This window comes from Cyphomyrmex costatus, unplaced genomic scaffold (assembly GCF_001594065.2).
Source record: "Cyphomyrmex costatus isolate MS0001 unplaced genomic scaffold, Ccosl1.0 scaffold230, whole genome shotgun sequence".
Taxonomy (NCBI): Eukaryota; Metazoa; Arthropoda; class Insecta; order Hymenoptera; family Formicidae; genus Cyphomyrmex; species Cyphomyrmex costatus.
This window is the reverse complement of record NW_017276369.1, coordinates 46,093-61,497: the sequence shown is the minus strand read 5'-3', so window position 1 is coordinate 61,497 and position 15,405 is coordinate 46,093. Positions and strand designations below refer to the sequence as shown.

The 15,405-nt window shown below is 33.2% G+C and overlaps 1 protein-coding gene across 4 annotated transcripts in view; it reads left to right on the top strand.

Moving 5' to 3' along the window:
• The window catches only part of LOC108774093 (uncharacterized), a 56,187-nt gene that overhangs the window by 39,743 nt on the left and 1,039 nt on the right, over positions 1-15,405 (top strand). The window contains exon 1 of one of the 4 annotated variants that reach the window (XR_001940714.1): positions 14,012-14,287. The exons of the other annotated variants lie outside the window; for them this stretch is intronic. The gene's annotated coding sequence lies outside the window, so the exon portion shown is untranslated. Of the gene's footprint in view, positions 1-14,011; positions 14,288-15,405 lie in introns of those variants that run through there. 4 annotated transcript variants of the gene reach the window in all.

Sequence of the window (15,405 nt, the reverse complement as noted above, 5' to 3'; positions counted from 1 at the left end):
TATTTTAATTTTAATATTTATATATATAATAACATATGTATATTATTAATAAATATTTTATATTATATTGAATAATATTTTATTTTTAATTGTAAGGTTAAAATCGCGGGCGCGACATATGTGATACACCATGCAACACTGGTCTGCTGGTTAGATATAGATAGATAGAGTGAGATGATAGATAGAGAGAGATAACATATAAAGTCAAAGGCCCTCTATTATCGAAAAAACGAGACGTACATTTCTTTGGTCGGCGACGATGACGTATCTTAATTTTATAAACGTGAAAATTCACAGATCCGGACTTTGCGTCGCGATATCTCCGCTCGTAGGGCACGTAGAAAAAAAATGAAAGCACTTTTATCATACAATTTAAGTTTTTCCTGTCGATTGAGCGTATATAGAACTTGATCGGTTCAGCCGTTACTGAGATCTGATCATCTCGACCCCGAAATTTCTCCGTGTCGCGTAAAGGAGGCACGGCAGTGTCGCGCGCTTGGCTTAGCGCCGAGACACTACCGTGTCTCCAGATATGAATTTGAGAACACCTGACATAATAATACGAAATATTTTGTAGGTGTCCAGTTTGCGTATCTTTTAGGTGTATTTGCAACCCAAATTGCACATCTTTCTTTATCTTTTATATAGGGAAAGACACATTTTATAACCTTTCTTCGAAGAATTTTTACAACCTTGTACATCACAGCTATAGGCATTTTATCTATAAATTAGCTTTTAAACAATATACTTCATCATTATATATTTTTGTGTACGTAAGTTTGAAGTTATAGACTATATATGTATGTCTATCATAAAAATAGTATTAGAATAATAGAAATATTTCGTTTAAAATAATTACTATAAAGAAAAATTATTTAATCTTAATCAACATTTATTGAATTCATGTACATACATATCATTTATCGTATTCTGAACGTATTCTGTTTTGTATACACCGCTCTTTCCCTATATATGGCGGAATTAATAAAAAATCATTACTCGGTGTCTTAACTCTTACTAGAGGAACTCTATTCTCATGAATGAAAAATTTGCATCCCGTAGGATTAATCTACACAGTTATTTGAATCTACAAACCTACACTGACAATGAGCTCAATGCGTTGCGGACATTCATACGCACTTATGTCTGTATTTGGGGCATTAATTCTCGAAAATATCGCATACAAAAATACTGAGAAAAACTAAAATATATGTATTGTATTTTATTAGATATATATTGTATTTTCATATGTGATCTTTCGAAAATGCGGCTCTAGATTGAAGTTGAAATTGAGATGGAATTTGACCAATCAAAACAAAGTTAATAAACTTGATATCGACGCGTTCTTTTTTTCTGATTAATTTAATCTCTATCACTAGTTCAGTTTCTGAGTAATAATTTTATGAATGTTTAAAAGAGAATAAGACTAAAGCAATTTTCATTATCTCTGTTTTAGAAAAATTAATTAAATGTTTTTATTTTTTATTAAAATTTTTTTTTTAATTGAACATCTTTTTATTCTATAAATGAAGAAGAATGTAAATTGAAAAAGTATATAGAGATTTTCAAAGCAGATGACAATTTAACAGTCGGTAAAAAAAGAGATAAATATATGATATAAATATATAATATAAATATATCCTCGCATTATTCTAATGACACATTAATTATAATTGTACTTCGACACAATTTTATATAAGGTAATTTATTATTTTTTAATTTAATTGACACTAAATTAACATTATTAATATAATGTATAATAATTGTTATTTTTACATTATATTTGTTTTAATTTATTACCTTGAAATGTGACTTTCTTTGCACTATTTGCATTTATTACTAATGTTGTATTAGATTACCTCTACGATTTGAATATTTCTTTATATATCGTATTATTATATCTTTTCTATTTTTATATTTTTTTACTGTTATTACATTTCTGATGCGTTTTCGACAGAAATATTTCATTAACCTCATGATATATAATAATGGACGATTTGCGCTAATTTTGTGGACTCTTGCTGACATTCCGAAATGAATTTCAATGCGAGTGAGACTTATACAATTTACATTATATATTTTTATACTCTTAATTTTATACATGATTTATGTTTTATAATGTTATAATATTCGTATATTGTTAACGATTTTCGCGACTTTTTAAACATTGATAATGACCTAACAAAGGTCGAAACGTTTGTTTTCATTAATTTTATATTTTTATGTTTATATTAAATTTTATATATTTTTAACACAATGACATAATTATTTTACCATCAATATTACTATTTAACGAATATTTAGGCTCGTAGCTCTGTTTCTTTTTATTATTTTTTAAATTCATTGAGCCTTATTATAATTATATATAAATATATGAATTATTATCTGTTACACCTTCACAAGCAATTGATATAATTTTTTATTTTAAAATTATTTATATACTGTAAAAGATAAAATGTTAATTTTATCTCAAAGACGTTGAATGGATTTTCTGAGACATGCAAAAATGTTAAAATTAACATTTTTGCATGTTTCAAAAAATCCACTCAACGTCTTTGAGTTAAAATTAACATTTTATCTTTTACAGTATTATGATTCTTTTTATAATTAGATAAAATATATATAGAATCAATATTATGTCTTTCTCTCGTATATTACGTCTTTCGTTAATTGCATGGCAATAATTTTATTAATTGTATTAAAGAGGAACTGTGTCTTTAATTGAATTCGAAATTGCTTATAAATTTTCGTCATTAGCCTTTTATCTGAATGTGACTTATACATATTCATTACTCTCAACATTATGGAATGCATTATCATTGCTCGGAATTATGTCAATCTAACGCTGCCCCCCTCCGGATTCAGCTTTAGAGGAAACACAATCACGTATTACATAATAAAACTCGCATACGACATTCGTTGCAAGACAAGAAAACGACCAATCCAGTTTTGTCGATGGAATATCGATTGAGCAATAAATTAAGATCGTTACCGACAATTACACAGAATATATTTCCTATAAGAGAATTTAATTACTATAAACCGGATTCAGTCTAATCACAAAATATTCATCTTATTCGTTTTCGCGCGCTTTTTTTTATCTATCTTAATAAAACAATTCGCATAATAGAAAACCGTGCATTGCGTAATCGTGATTGCATTCGTCCTCCCTCTTTTTCTTTCATAATTTACTCCGAGAGTCTGACGACGTTGCACTGTATGTACAAAATGAATTCTCACGCTGCCAATTGACTAGGAATGATTAACTCGTAGCCGACGACGAGCATCCTTCGGATTCCTTCTCGAAAGCGGATGCGTTCGTAACTCCCTTGTGTTTTTCATTGAATTGAGCTTGAATAGTCATATATCATTTCTGTGTGATTTAAATGTAGCAGCGATTTTTAATCGACACGCATTACGTCATCGATGAGTACTGAGGAATGTACATAGGCTCAAATCGATGACGTTACGTTTACCTGCGTGTGATGACACTTGCTCTAACGAGACTCGTCCTATATTCGCGTGAGAAAAGAAAAGGTCATTTCCATACTGATTGATCGCTTATATTTTTCTAGTTGCCTCATCGTATACTTGTAAGCACATTTTTATAATGTTATGATGCACGCAAAGTCAAGAGAATAGTTGCGTTTAGCAGAAAAATAACATTGCAGCGCTATTGTAAAATTTATAGTATAATTTAGTATTATTTAGTCTTGCCCTTAATTTCTTACTAAATTTAAACATATATGAATTATTCTTATCAAAGAATCAAGTGCAAGGCTGTTTTTTCTGCTGAACGCAGCCAATTAAAGTCTATTGTTATATTTTAGAGAGAGAATTAAACACCGATGCATGCCGTTCATTGACGTCATTTTATCGATTGATTTTCTGATTAGTTTTCCGACTATCCGAGAAATTGACATCGTGTAGGAACATGCAATCATGTTTTGATGATCACTGTTAAATCTATAGTGTCAAATTTAGTAATGAGACGTCACTTTTGCTCAATTATATTGTTATTTTATACTAAAACAATGATTATATTTGACACTATACAACATCAATTTAACTCTATATAGTGTCGAATTGACACAATATAATGTCAAATTTAATTATCGTTTAATTAGGTTAAATTTAACACTATAGATTTTTAATAGTGATCGAGCATCGAGTTGATGCTAGCCGCATTTACGCAGATACGTACTGGTCGTGTTGAATAGATGATGACGAGTTCCTGAATTGCCTATAATGACAGTGTCGTTATGGATTGCAATAATTAAATCCATGACGCTTCATAGCCTACTGCTATTGATAATTATTCGCTGATCAACTTGACCTTTCTCATTGCAAATTAAGTTCTTTTACAACAACCTCGTTTCAACTGAATCAAATGTATGAATCAATCCAAGTTATATTCAATTTTTGTGATCCATTTGACTAAAAAAAGTATGCTCGAATTTCATGTAACTTATTAATAAGTCTACAAAAATATTTTCCTTTCGAAAATAATTTTTCATACATAGAGAGAAAAAATTTGTCGTGAACATTAATTCTATGTCATAATGGTAAATTTCATTTGCAATACACGGATTATAAAGTATTTGTTATAGACAGCAAGTGTATATGGCAATTAAATCAACGAATACCGATGAGAACATACTGTAACGGTCAGGCTAAATCTCGAGTGCTTCTATATAATTGCGTGTGAATTTATATACTACCTTTGTAGATTTTTAATTGCGCGCCGAATTTTTTTTTAGACTTGAAACGCAACACTATTAAACTACCGCAGTAATATTACTGTAATATTAATATTATATTGTTAAATTAATTAACAATTTTTGATGCTCTTTGCGCATCTTTAAATCGATCCTAATAATGTTGAGTGACATGTTAAAATCTGTAAATCATTAATCTTTTGTTGCGAAAAATATTACCTCGACCGGGAGTCAAACCTGAATCTCTATCATTCCGTGCGAGTTTTAAATTGTTAGTCGATTTAACTCATAATATTACTGCGATAGTTTAGTAATGTTCCAAGTTTAAAAAAAATTTTGGCGCGCAATTAAAAATCTACAAACGTAGTATATAAATTCACATGCAATTATATAGGAACACCCAAGATCCGGTCAGTTTGACCGTTATGGCATGTTCTCATCGGTATTCATTGATTTAAATACTCACGGTCCAATAAGATTTAATATTGTTTGACAATTAAATTTTGCAATCTTTTACGTTCATAGCAAAATCAATTTTTTTCATGTATACTCTTAAATTAAGCTTACGTAAAACGAGTGCAGGCCATACACGTATTTAATGATATTTTAATTACTTTTGTAGTAATCTAAGACTAAGGATGATTGATCACTTTTGGAAAAATAGAAAGACAAAATGTATTTTGCTTTATAATGTAACTTCGCCTGTAAACATCCTTTGGATGTGCGATGAAAAAAAAACAGGGATTTTACGTAATCGCGCGCGCATGTGTGTGTGTGTGTGTTTGTGTTTGTGTTTGTGCGTGCGTGCGTGCGTGCGTGTGTTGATATATGAGCGTGTTATTCATTCTTGTACATAGTGACACAAGCCTAAAATGCATTGCATCTGCGATTCTTCATCAATTTTTTGCGATGGAAACGCACCTGATTTCAATGTATTAATTTCAATACATTGAATGTAAAAGTCAAAGACGCGGAATAAACAAGTTAATATACTAAAATTAATTATTTTAATTATTATATTATATCTGATTATAATTATAATTAATACATAGTATTCCCAACTATATATTGTGATTAGGTAATTATGCAAATATATTGATCACCCTTCGATGACCTTGATCTTGATATATGTTGTTAAGGTCAAAACCCTGAGTGATTTTTAACAAATTTAAACCGTCGCTCGTTGTTCGTTAAAAAGTTTTTAACAAAAAAAGTTCATCAATAAAACCTTACTTTTGGACACGACTGCGCTCCATGTAACAAATTTCCTACTTTATATATGTATATATATGACAACGCAAAATATTTTCTAATATAATTTCTTATAAAATTTTTGTGTCTTTAGAGCAGAGAATTTGTATTTTTAAAACAAAGAATTCGTTTTTTTAAAGATAGAATTTGTATTTTAAAGAAAAAAAATGTGGTTTTGAAGCAAGAATTTGTTTTTGTAAAGCAGAAAATGATAAAAATTCAGATTAGGGGAACATCCCCCAATACCTTGACATATGTTGTCAAGGTCATCACTATGAGTCACCTCCAACAGGTTTTAACCATCTAATAAAAAAAATTTAAGAAATAACGTATCATTGCTGCCATAACAAAAGTTGTAAATTTATATAGAATCCTGCTATGTGTTATAAAATGTATGCGTGGATACAGTGAATTTCGCCCCTTCTACGGAGGGTCTCCATTACCGAAAAAACTAACCTAACCTAATCCATTTTTTACTTTCGCGTAGAAAGTTGTAAGCCCATGTTGAACTTTGCTTCATGAATTTACAACTTTTCACGCGAAAGTAAAAAATGGGTTGGGTTATGTTAGTTTTTTCGATAGTGGATAATTGCTAAGGAAAAAAAATATTGAATATCTGAAAATATTAATACTGAATGAATCAAATAAATAAAAACATATTTTGCAAAAGTATTATTTTTTTATACTATATAAATTGTTGTCGTCAGATTCCACATATAAGCATAGAAAGTCGGACAAATTCTCTGCTTTAAAGACACAAAAATTATATAAGAAAATATTTTGCGCTCTTAAAGCAGGGAATTTAATTGTTTTTTTTAATTGTTTAATTGTTTATCAAAACGTGCAGTCGTGCCCAAAAGTTAGATTTTATTGATAAACTTTTTTTGTTAATAACTTTTTAACGAATCCCACACGCGACGGCTAAAATTTCGACGGGTAAATGTTTCCCTTTACACAGTCAGCCTCAAATGACGTCCGAGTGACCTTGACCTTGACCATTCCCGTCGCTCGTTATTCGTTGAAAAGTTGTTAACCAAAAAAGATTTTAAAATAACGTACTATTTCTGCGTGTATTCTGCGTACTATTTACGTGATAATGGTAAACTGCTAAGTTTATGAAAAGTTTGCGAAGTGTATGCGTTGATGCAGTGGGTTCCGCCCCCCCTGCGGGGGCGGTGCTCCACGACTGTTAAAAATAACCTAACCCAACCCATTCAGTGGTGTGAGATAGCTCTCGTTTCGCGTAGGAAGTCGAAACCCACGTGCAACAGTATAATTATAGAAGTCGTATGTATATATACAGTAGGTTCTGCCCCCCCTGCGGGGGGGCTCCACTGCTGTTAAAAATAATCTAACCCAACCCATTTAGTGGCGTGAGATAGCTCTCGTTTCGCGTAGAAAGTCGAAACCCACGTGCAACAGTATAGGCATGTGACTTTTTATGCGAAAACACTTCCATGATTGCAACATTCAGTACTTTACAAACAAAGTAGGTGCTTCCATTTTCTAGATATTTACCATGGAAGTCGTGTGCCTGTGCACAGGGGGGAGGGGGGTGAGAGTTGTTTCGCGTAGAAGGTTCAACACATCTAGATAGGGGGAGGGGGTGCAGAATAGTACTGCAGAATATCGTATATGTATAGCAGAAATAGTACGTTATTTTAAAATCTTTTTTGGTTAATAACTTTTCAACGAATAACGAGCGATGGGAATGGTCATTGACCTTAACCTTCTTGAGGGTCAAGGTCAAGGTCACTCAGAAGTCATTTGAGGCTGATTGTGTAAAGGGAAACATTTACCAAAATTTGTTGAAGGTTCATCACTCGGAATCATGATCTTGATAACATATGTCAAGGTCAAGATCATCAAAGGGTGGTTCGTGTATCTGCATAACTAATGGATTTTTAATTATAATATAATTTTTTGCATATAAAATTTATGTATATAAAAAGAAATAAATATGATATAAATTTATTAGTGCTGATTATTATAGGAAAACGTTGGTATAATTTTAGCATATTAATTTTATGTGTAAGAAATAGAGATATGATAGAAATTTATCTATGCTGATTCTGTCAGAAGTTGGTGGATGAACAAGAGTCTCGGTGAAAAAAAAAAAAAGAGAGGGTTTCCCGGAAAGAGATAAGTACGGGATGCACGACTCGTCACATAAGCATAAACACTGACTCTATATAGCTCATCATATTTAAATATATTTATCGTACGCGAGAACATCCGTCAACGAGACTGTATCGTTAATCAGTCCATATTAATCAATGAACTTTAACATACCTATCTTGTGAATATATCTTTTGTTAGATTTGTTTATAAACTTTATCGTTCTGATATCGAAGAACTAAGTGTTTCATTTAATTCTCCAGTTTCTTTGATCATAATGGTAAATCTTTCCGCTTGTCTTATTTTCTTTGCACTATGCGAGATATTAGATAGATCTGACAAAGAACAAGGCATTTAAAATTCTCATGATCCTACGCTTCCAATAAATTACAACAAGGTCACAATTAATTGATGGGAGCTATAGTGTATTGCGAGCGAGATTTTGTAATTTATTAGAGAGCGAAACAATTATGGGATTGTTGTTACTATAGGACGGAGATAGAAAGATAATGATGCCGATTGAGATTTAAATTCGGGATCCTTCGAATCCTCTAGTATTATTCTTATAATACTTTGTATTATTCTTCATGATTACATTATTACTCTTGTAATTATTCTGTTATTCTATTAATATTTAATCGTCTTTAAATAGTAGTAGCATTAGTCATTGCTGATTAGATTACGATTGTAATTGGCAATTTCTTTTATCATTCACAATTCAATCGACAATCGTTACATTGAAAAAAATTATTTATTAAATCTTAATACATATTTTATTGAATAGTACTGTAAGTAAACATTTACTTACAGTAAATAAATTATATTTACTCAATAAAAAAATAATAATTAAATGAAATTAATGATTTTTTTTGTATCAAATAAATATATTTTTATATTTAGTAAATATTTTACTTACAGTTATTTAAATAAATATTTATTAAAATGTAGTTCATTCAGTGTATAACGTGATTACAGCTTTATTTACCGATCTTCGAGATATCATATTGGTTTAAATTAGTATATAATTATGAATATTTAGTAATTTATGTATATCTTGAATCTTTTCCGAACGATAAGCTTATCTGGAACAATCTTTGATCTCAAAACTTATCGTTACATCTAAATTAGTAGTCTCTTTGTATATCCAGCGAAGATGTTTTATATTCTGTCAGCGACGTTTTTCAGTCATGAATCACTGAAAAAACATCGTTTGCAGTATTTTGCGTTTGCAGTAATTGCTGCGACAGATTGATGCGATTCGGAAGCTATAATACAAAGTCCCATCAACTCGTTGTTGCAGCAATTTTTCACGGTATTTTCTTCTTCAGATTTTTCTTGCAAGACGTTAAGAAATATGTCATTAACGCTGCGTGGGCTAAAGATTCTAATCGCGAAATATAGACGACGAAAAGGCACCCATGAGGATGATTGATTCGAGTAGCAGTGATTCGAACCTCGTGGCTCGGCGACGATACCCGCCGGCAGAAACTATTGAGCATGGCCTCTTATTGCCATCCAACCCTCCGCGCACCGACCTATTTCCGGCTAAAAATAGCCAATAGAATGATTGTCGCTAAAACGATGTCCACTCGACCGCGGCGTGTCGCGATTAATTGTAAGTGCGAAGGCGCCGTAACGCAATATCTCGTGCCACCTTTGGCTGCCTCCGTGTTCGAATCTTGCGTCTCCTACTGCGTATAGTCGCCTTCAAACAAGAGGGAAAAGATTTCAACGATTGAAATTTAACAATCCTCGTAAATGAGAACGATTAAATTGCAGTGGAAGTTACAGTGATTTCACCGCTGGTATCTTTTACGTTCATAAATTTTGCTCAGTTGCTTGAAATCCTTTTATTTCTTCTGCATTATTCATTCAAGGTGTTGAAGTATAATTTACTATATGACGGCTCATAAGGTTTGCGCATTGCATTCATGAATAGGAAGTTGCTCTCGACACAGAGCGATTGCGGATTTATTTCGTTCTTAAAGCGTAAATTATCTTCAATATACGAATCTAATTTCGCAAATGAATTCGTTCTCGATGCTTGATGTACAATATTTTCTTTACTTAGTGATAAGACTAAGACCAACGTTATCAACCCGATATCTCACACAAAATGTTAGTTCCGACACTCTCGAGTCCTATGCTATGATACTTCATAATATTTACGTGTACTTAATGTCACACTGTGGTTCTAGTAATTAAGGGGTTTTTAATTTTTTAGATTTTTATTTCTTATCAAAGTACAAAAATATACTTAATGCGTATACAGTTAGGTATACCGTTTAGATTACGTATTTAGTTATGTATAATTATTATTAGCACTTCTTTTCTGTGACATGTATTTTAAAGATACGCCATCGTCAACTTTTTATAATTGATAGATTAAATTAGAACTTAATATTATTGTATATCTTTTTAATTTATTAATTCCAGCTTTAATTTGCTCGCTGTTGGTCGTTTATTTAATGTTTGTTTTTTAATTGTTCGAGCGTTGATATTATTATTATTGTTTTTATAATTGGTTTTGCCATGGACTGAATTGGAAGTTTTGCGTGCGGCGCCCATGAAATTCTCCTCTTACTTAGCTCGCAAAAATGGCTCTAATTTGTGACGATAAGTAAGAGGAAAGTATACCAAGAATCGATTTTGCAATTTTTACGTTTGCGCAATTCGATTAAAATGGAATGTTACACGTGTAAGAAACGTAACGGCGCGGCGTCCGATTGCGCTCAGCAAGGTTCGTTTCGCCGAGTGAAAGTATTAAAAGAAAGTTCATACCCACGGCAATTAATCTCCTCCACGCTTCGTCGAACGGTAGTTAAGACGAGATTAAGTCGGTTAATTGTTTAAGTGTATCGCGTGTCCGGTAAGCCGGTTTTTCCGCGAAAAGCAGATTCTGCTCGTCGAGCAGCGAGATCACGAGGGTTAACTTCGTTAATAAGAAACGAGTTCTTCTACAAACGCAAATTCGTCACGGGAAGACGCGTGACAATGCGTTAATTGCCTCCAAAGATTTGCAAATACGCGCAGAAATAATTATACCTAGAAACCGTAGATAATAAAGCGCTTTTAAACGATACAAAGAGTACATATATTAAGACAGGGACGGGGATTAATTGTTATAATGGTCTGCTTGCTATGCCAATCAAGAATCACACTCCATAAAAGGATTAAATATTAATTACATTTATTACTGAGTATTTTTTTTTTTATTACACGTGAAAGTTGTACAAAATTGTTACAAAAGTTGTAAATTAAAAAGAATGATAGTTGCGATTTAATCGCAATAGTGCTGTAAGTAAAGTATTAATTGTATAAAATTAATCGTCGCATATCAAGCAGATAAAATAACCGCAATCATATTTTAGTTAATATGTTAGTCCACAGTCCGAAAGCATGACGCAACTAAAAGTAATGTTACATATTACAACCGGGACCAAGTCATTGCACCGCGTAAAGATCTGTAACTTGTTTAATTATAATCGATCAATAGGAACATTTGAATGTGTAAAGTCAAGCCGAACTAAATCTGACTGCGTTCTATAAAGTGCACGATACGCATGATGTATCTGATATATCATTTTATTTACGTTTAATTCAAATTCGCTAAACAACAAAGATAAAATGATATAATACATCATGCGCTTTACAGAACGCAACATCTGAAAGTCGGATATTTGGATTGTCTTGAGGGTTCAGAAAAGGAAGACCGTGGTTATGTAAAGTAGCGCGATCCTTGGTCCAAAATTGTTTCGACATCGCGATAATATATGATGGTGGTAGAAAAGAGATCGTGCCAATTTTCTGTCGTGGAAATTGTACATAGACATGAGATAAGATATCGAAATTAAAACGGATGATCGAACCGAAAATAGGTGAAGTGCACAATTTAATCACGATATGTCCTATTTTTAAACGAGGGCGCAGTTATCCGTCGATGAGTAATATTCATACGGCTGTATCACCTTTTGTACTTCAGACAATTTGTACTTTACGGTGAATAATTAAACAAATGTCAAGCATATGCGCATAAGTATTTACCACCGTTTAAAATAATATAACTAGCGAGACCTATTCATCTACTAGAAACGTGAGAGGAAAGCTCATGTGATGATTCAAAGTATTATGAAAAAGGATTATATAACATTGATTGCGCAATAATAGGCGAGCTGTGTGCATTTCTTTTATTTGACCGTCACGATTTACGTCGATACGATTATTATCACGCGAATAAATAATACGGTGGCGAAAAGACGATTAATATACAATATTATCGACTATGATGGATGACGATGTATTGGTGACAATTCGACAGTTTACGTTGCGATTTTGCATTATACGTTCTACTGTCGTAATTAATCATTCTTCTTTCGGTGTGTAGTTGATGTAACCTTGAAGTATATTTTCGCTTACTGTCAATGAACCATGGCAAACGGCCTACTTTTTACTTGCACGAAACGAATAATCGTTTTGACCGTGTACACTGCCAATATTGAATCTATATTATGTGTAACGTGAACTATATATATGTATATTTTCAGTACTGGCAGTATAGCCTTTGTCACAGCTTTTCGTGAATTTATATACTTTGTTCCGTTTCGAGGGAATTCACGGACTCTTGGAGAAAAAAGTAAAAGAATATTCGATTGCTGTAACAATTTTCTTCACAGCTAAGTAGAACCGTTTCTTACAAAATATATTGTTTTTACATGCCACTTCCGAAACTCACTTCCGTTAATTTCTTCCGTAGAGTTCTCAACAATTTCGTACGTTCCTGCGATACTTTCACTATTTGCGCCAGCAATCGACGTCATATGTATCCACAGAGAAATTACGAATTTAGACGTCAGAGCTCGGTTAACGTTTACGTATGTGTTTTTTCACATCTTGACATTTTCCTATCCTTAAGAAACTTCTAATAATATCCTTCATACAATTTTACTTACTTGAGATATTAAAAATAATTTGAACTTACGAATGTCACAGGGACGATTTCAAGAGAATCTGCAATTTTAATACTTAAGTCGGTATTTGTCCGTTCTTATTACGAGAACATCTAAAGTAAAGTCTTAAGACGGATCTTATATTATAGTCGGATCTTATATTTAAGACCATCTTAAGTACAGTCTTAAAATCACAGAGCAGTACTATCGTCTTAAGACATTATACTTAAAGCAATCTTGAAATAAGGACTGACTGTAAATACCGGCCTGTAATTGGTCTATGACATCTTATTATTATATTTAGAACGGTTTTAAATGTAAAACCTGACAATAATATCAGCTTTAGATTTATCGCGAGACGTATCAAAAACAGTTAGATATCTTAGATTTTACTTAGCTTAGATATCTGAACTTTGTATCCTTTCTATCTTCTTCTCAGCGAGTCCCGGCCAGACGCTTACCTCTCATGTCCGAAAAATTTCGCTCGCGCGTCTACGATTCAGTCCTCGGTCATTGTCACCCGACCGTCCGTCTGCACGGATCTGCTTTCGTTCTTCGAAACGCGCGCCAGCAGTAGCAGCAAACTCCTGGATCTGGATCTCTCTCGCTCAACTCCGTGTTTCGCGAACGCATTTGAAATTTGAATCCGGCGCGGGGTGTGTGTCTTACGTCGACCAATCGACAAGGCTGTCACGCCGTTGCGGTCCAATCGATGGTTGCGCTGTTGGAGGCTCGACTTGTACACGACGTGACGTAATGTCGTTTAAAAAGCGAGCCGCGTGGGACGCGCGAATCAGTCGCACGACGCACGTTGCACCGTGTGCATTGCTGGAGCTGAGGCATCGTCGGATTCCCATCGGCAAAAAAGAGAAAGAGAGAGAGAGAGAGAAAGACTAGTGCACTGTCGGCGTATCCCTTCCCTCCCTTCCTCTTTCGCTCTTCCTCTTCGTCTTCTTCTTCTGTCGTTTCTCCTGCTTCTCGGTTCTTCTTCTTTCGGTTCCATCCCACATATGCCGGAGATTTCATCGTCCAGCATCTGCAGTGGCTACAATTAGACCAAGCACGAGATTCCGTCGCTGATCCATTTCACTCTTGAGGGATAATTTTATGCGCGACGAGTTGGCGCGCGATCAGGAGTGGACCGATCACGCGGACTGAAGGAAAACTTTTTAACGGAGCGGGTGCCTACATTACGACTGTCTCGCCGCGCCGGGAGATTGGAAAGACACGCGAAGGTTGACTTGCGTGCTTCCCGTAAGTAGTGACGCGCGCATCGCGCGTCGTGACAGGAGATATACTCTAATTACAGCAATAATCGTAATTATTGATTCAATGTATTTTTATCCTTTTTTCTGAGAACTACGAATAAACGAGATTAAAGCGGAAATTGAACATACGCAATTACTATAATTGTACCACGCTCTTGTTTATTGTAATCTCGGAGAAGGCGTTAGGAGGATGCTGTAATGAAACGTACTGCTGTTATAATAATTTACGATTCCGTACCGTTGAATCTAATAATCGACCACGGAACTTTACCGCGCTTTATATATTCGGAAACGCAGTTGTGTTTTCTATATTTTTGCAACATATTTATGAACCTTTTAAAGCACATATTGAGCAGGTAAATATCGCAGAAAGATATGATTATGTTTCTGTGATAAACGTGTCGCGTAAATCGCAAGGTAGAATTTTATGAAAACACTTTGATTGTATTTGCAATTTTATTTGTTATATTTTTTGATTGGATGTTTGATCGTAGAGAGAGAGAGAGAGAGAGAGAGAGAGAGAGAGAGAGAGAGAGCCCAGAATAAGCAGGTAACACGTATCGCACTCGTACAGTTACTCCGTGGCTAAGTGTAGCCAGTGCCATTTAGGGACGGAAATAAGCGCGAGTGATGTCAATTTGGTGACCGGTATTGACAAATTTAACGAGCATGTCGCTATACACACGTTTCAATGGCGAGCGATCATGCAGAAAATAAAACGCGTCTTGAGACTTTCGGTCAGAATTTCGCAACAGTACATAATCTAAAATTTCGTAGTTTTATCTTAGTCTCGATTATTATTATCTTATTTCATCATAATCTTTTATCGTTTATTATTCATATAAATTAAGGAATTAAATGAATATATGTTATAATACATTTTTTCAGAACTAAATTATTAAATTTTAACAACATAAAACATAAATAAATTATTACTAATTAATAAATTGAATATATGTTGTTATTAAATTTTATTAATATATTGTATAATAATTATATACATATAATTCAAATTCCAGATTAATTTTCTCAAGTTCTCCAAGTAGTTAGATCTTTATCATATATTTAATTTTTTAAATTGATCTATTGAGATTTTTTTCAGTA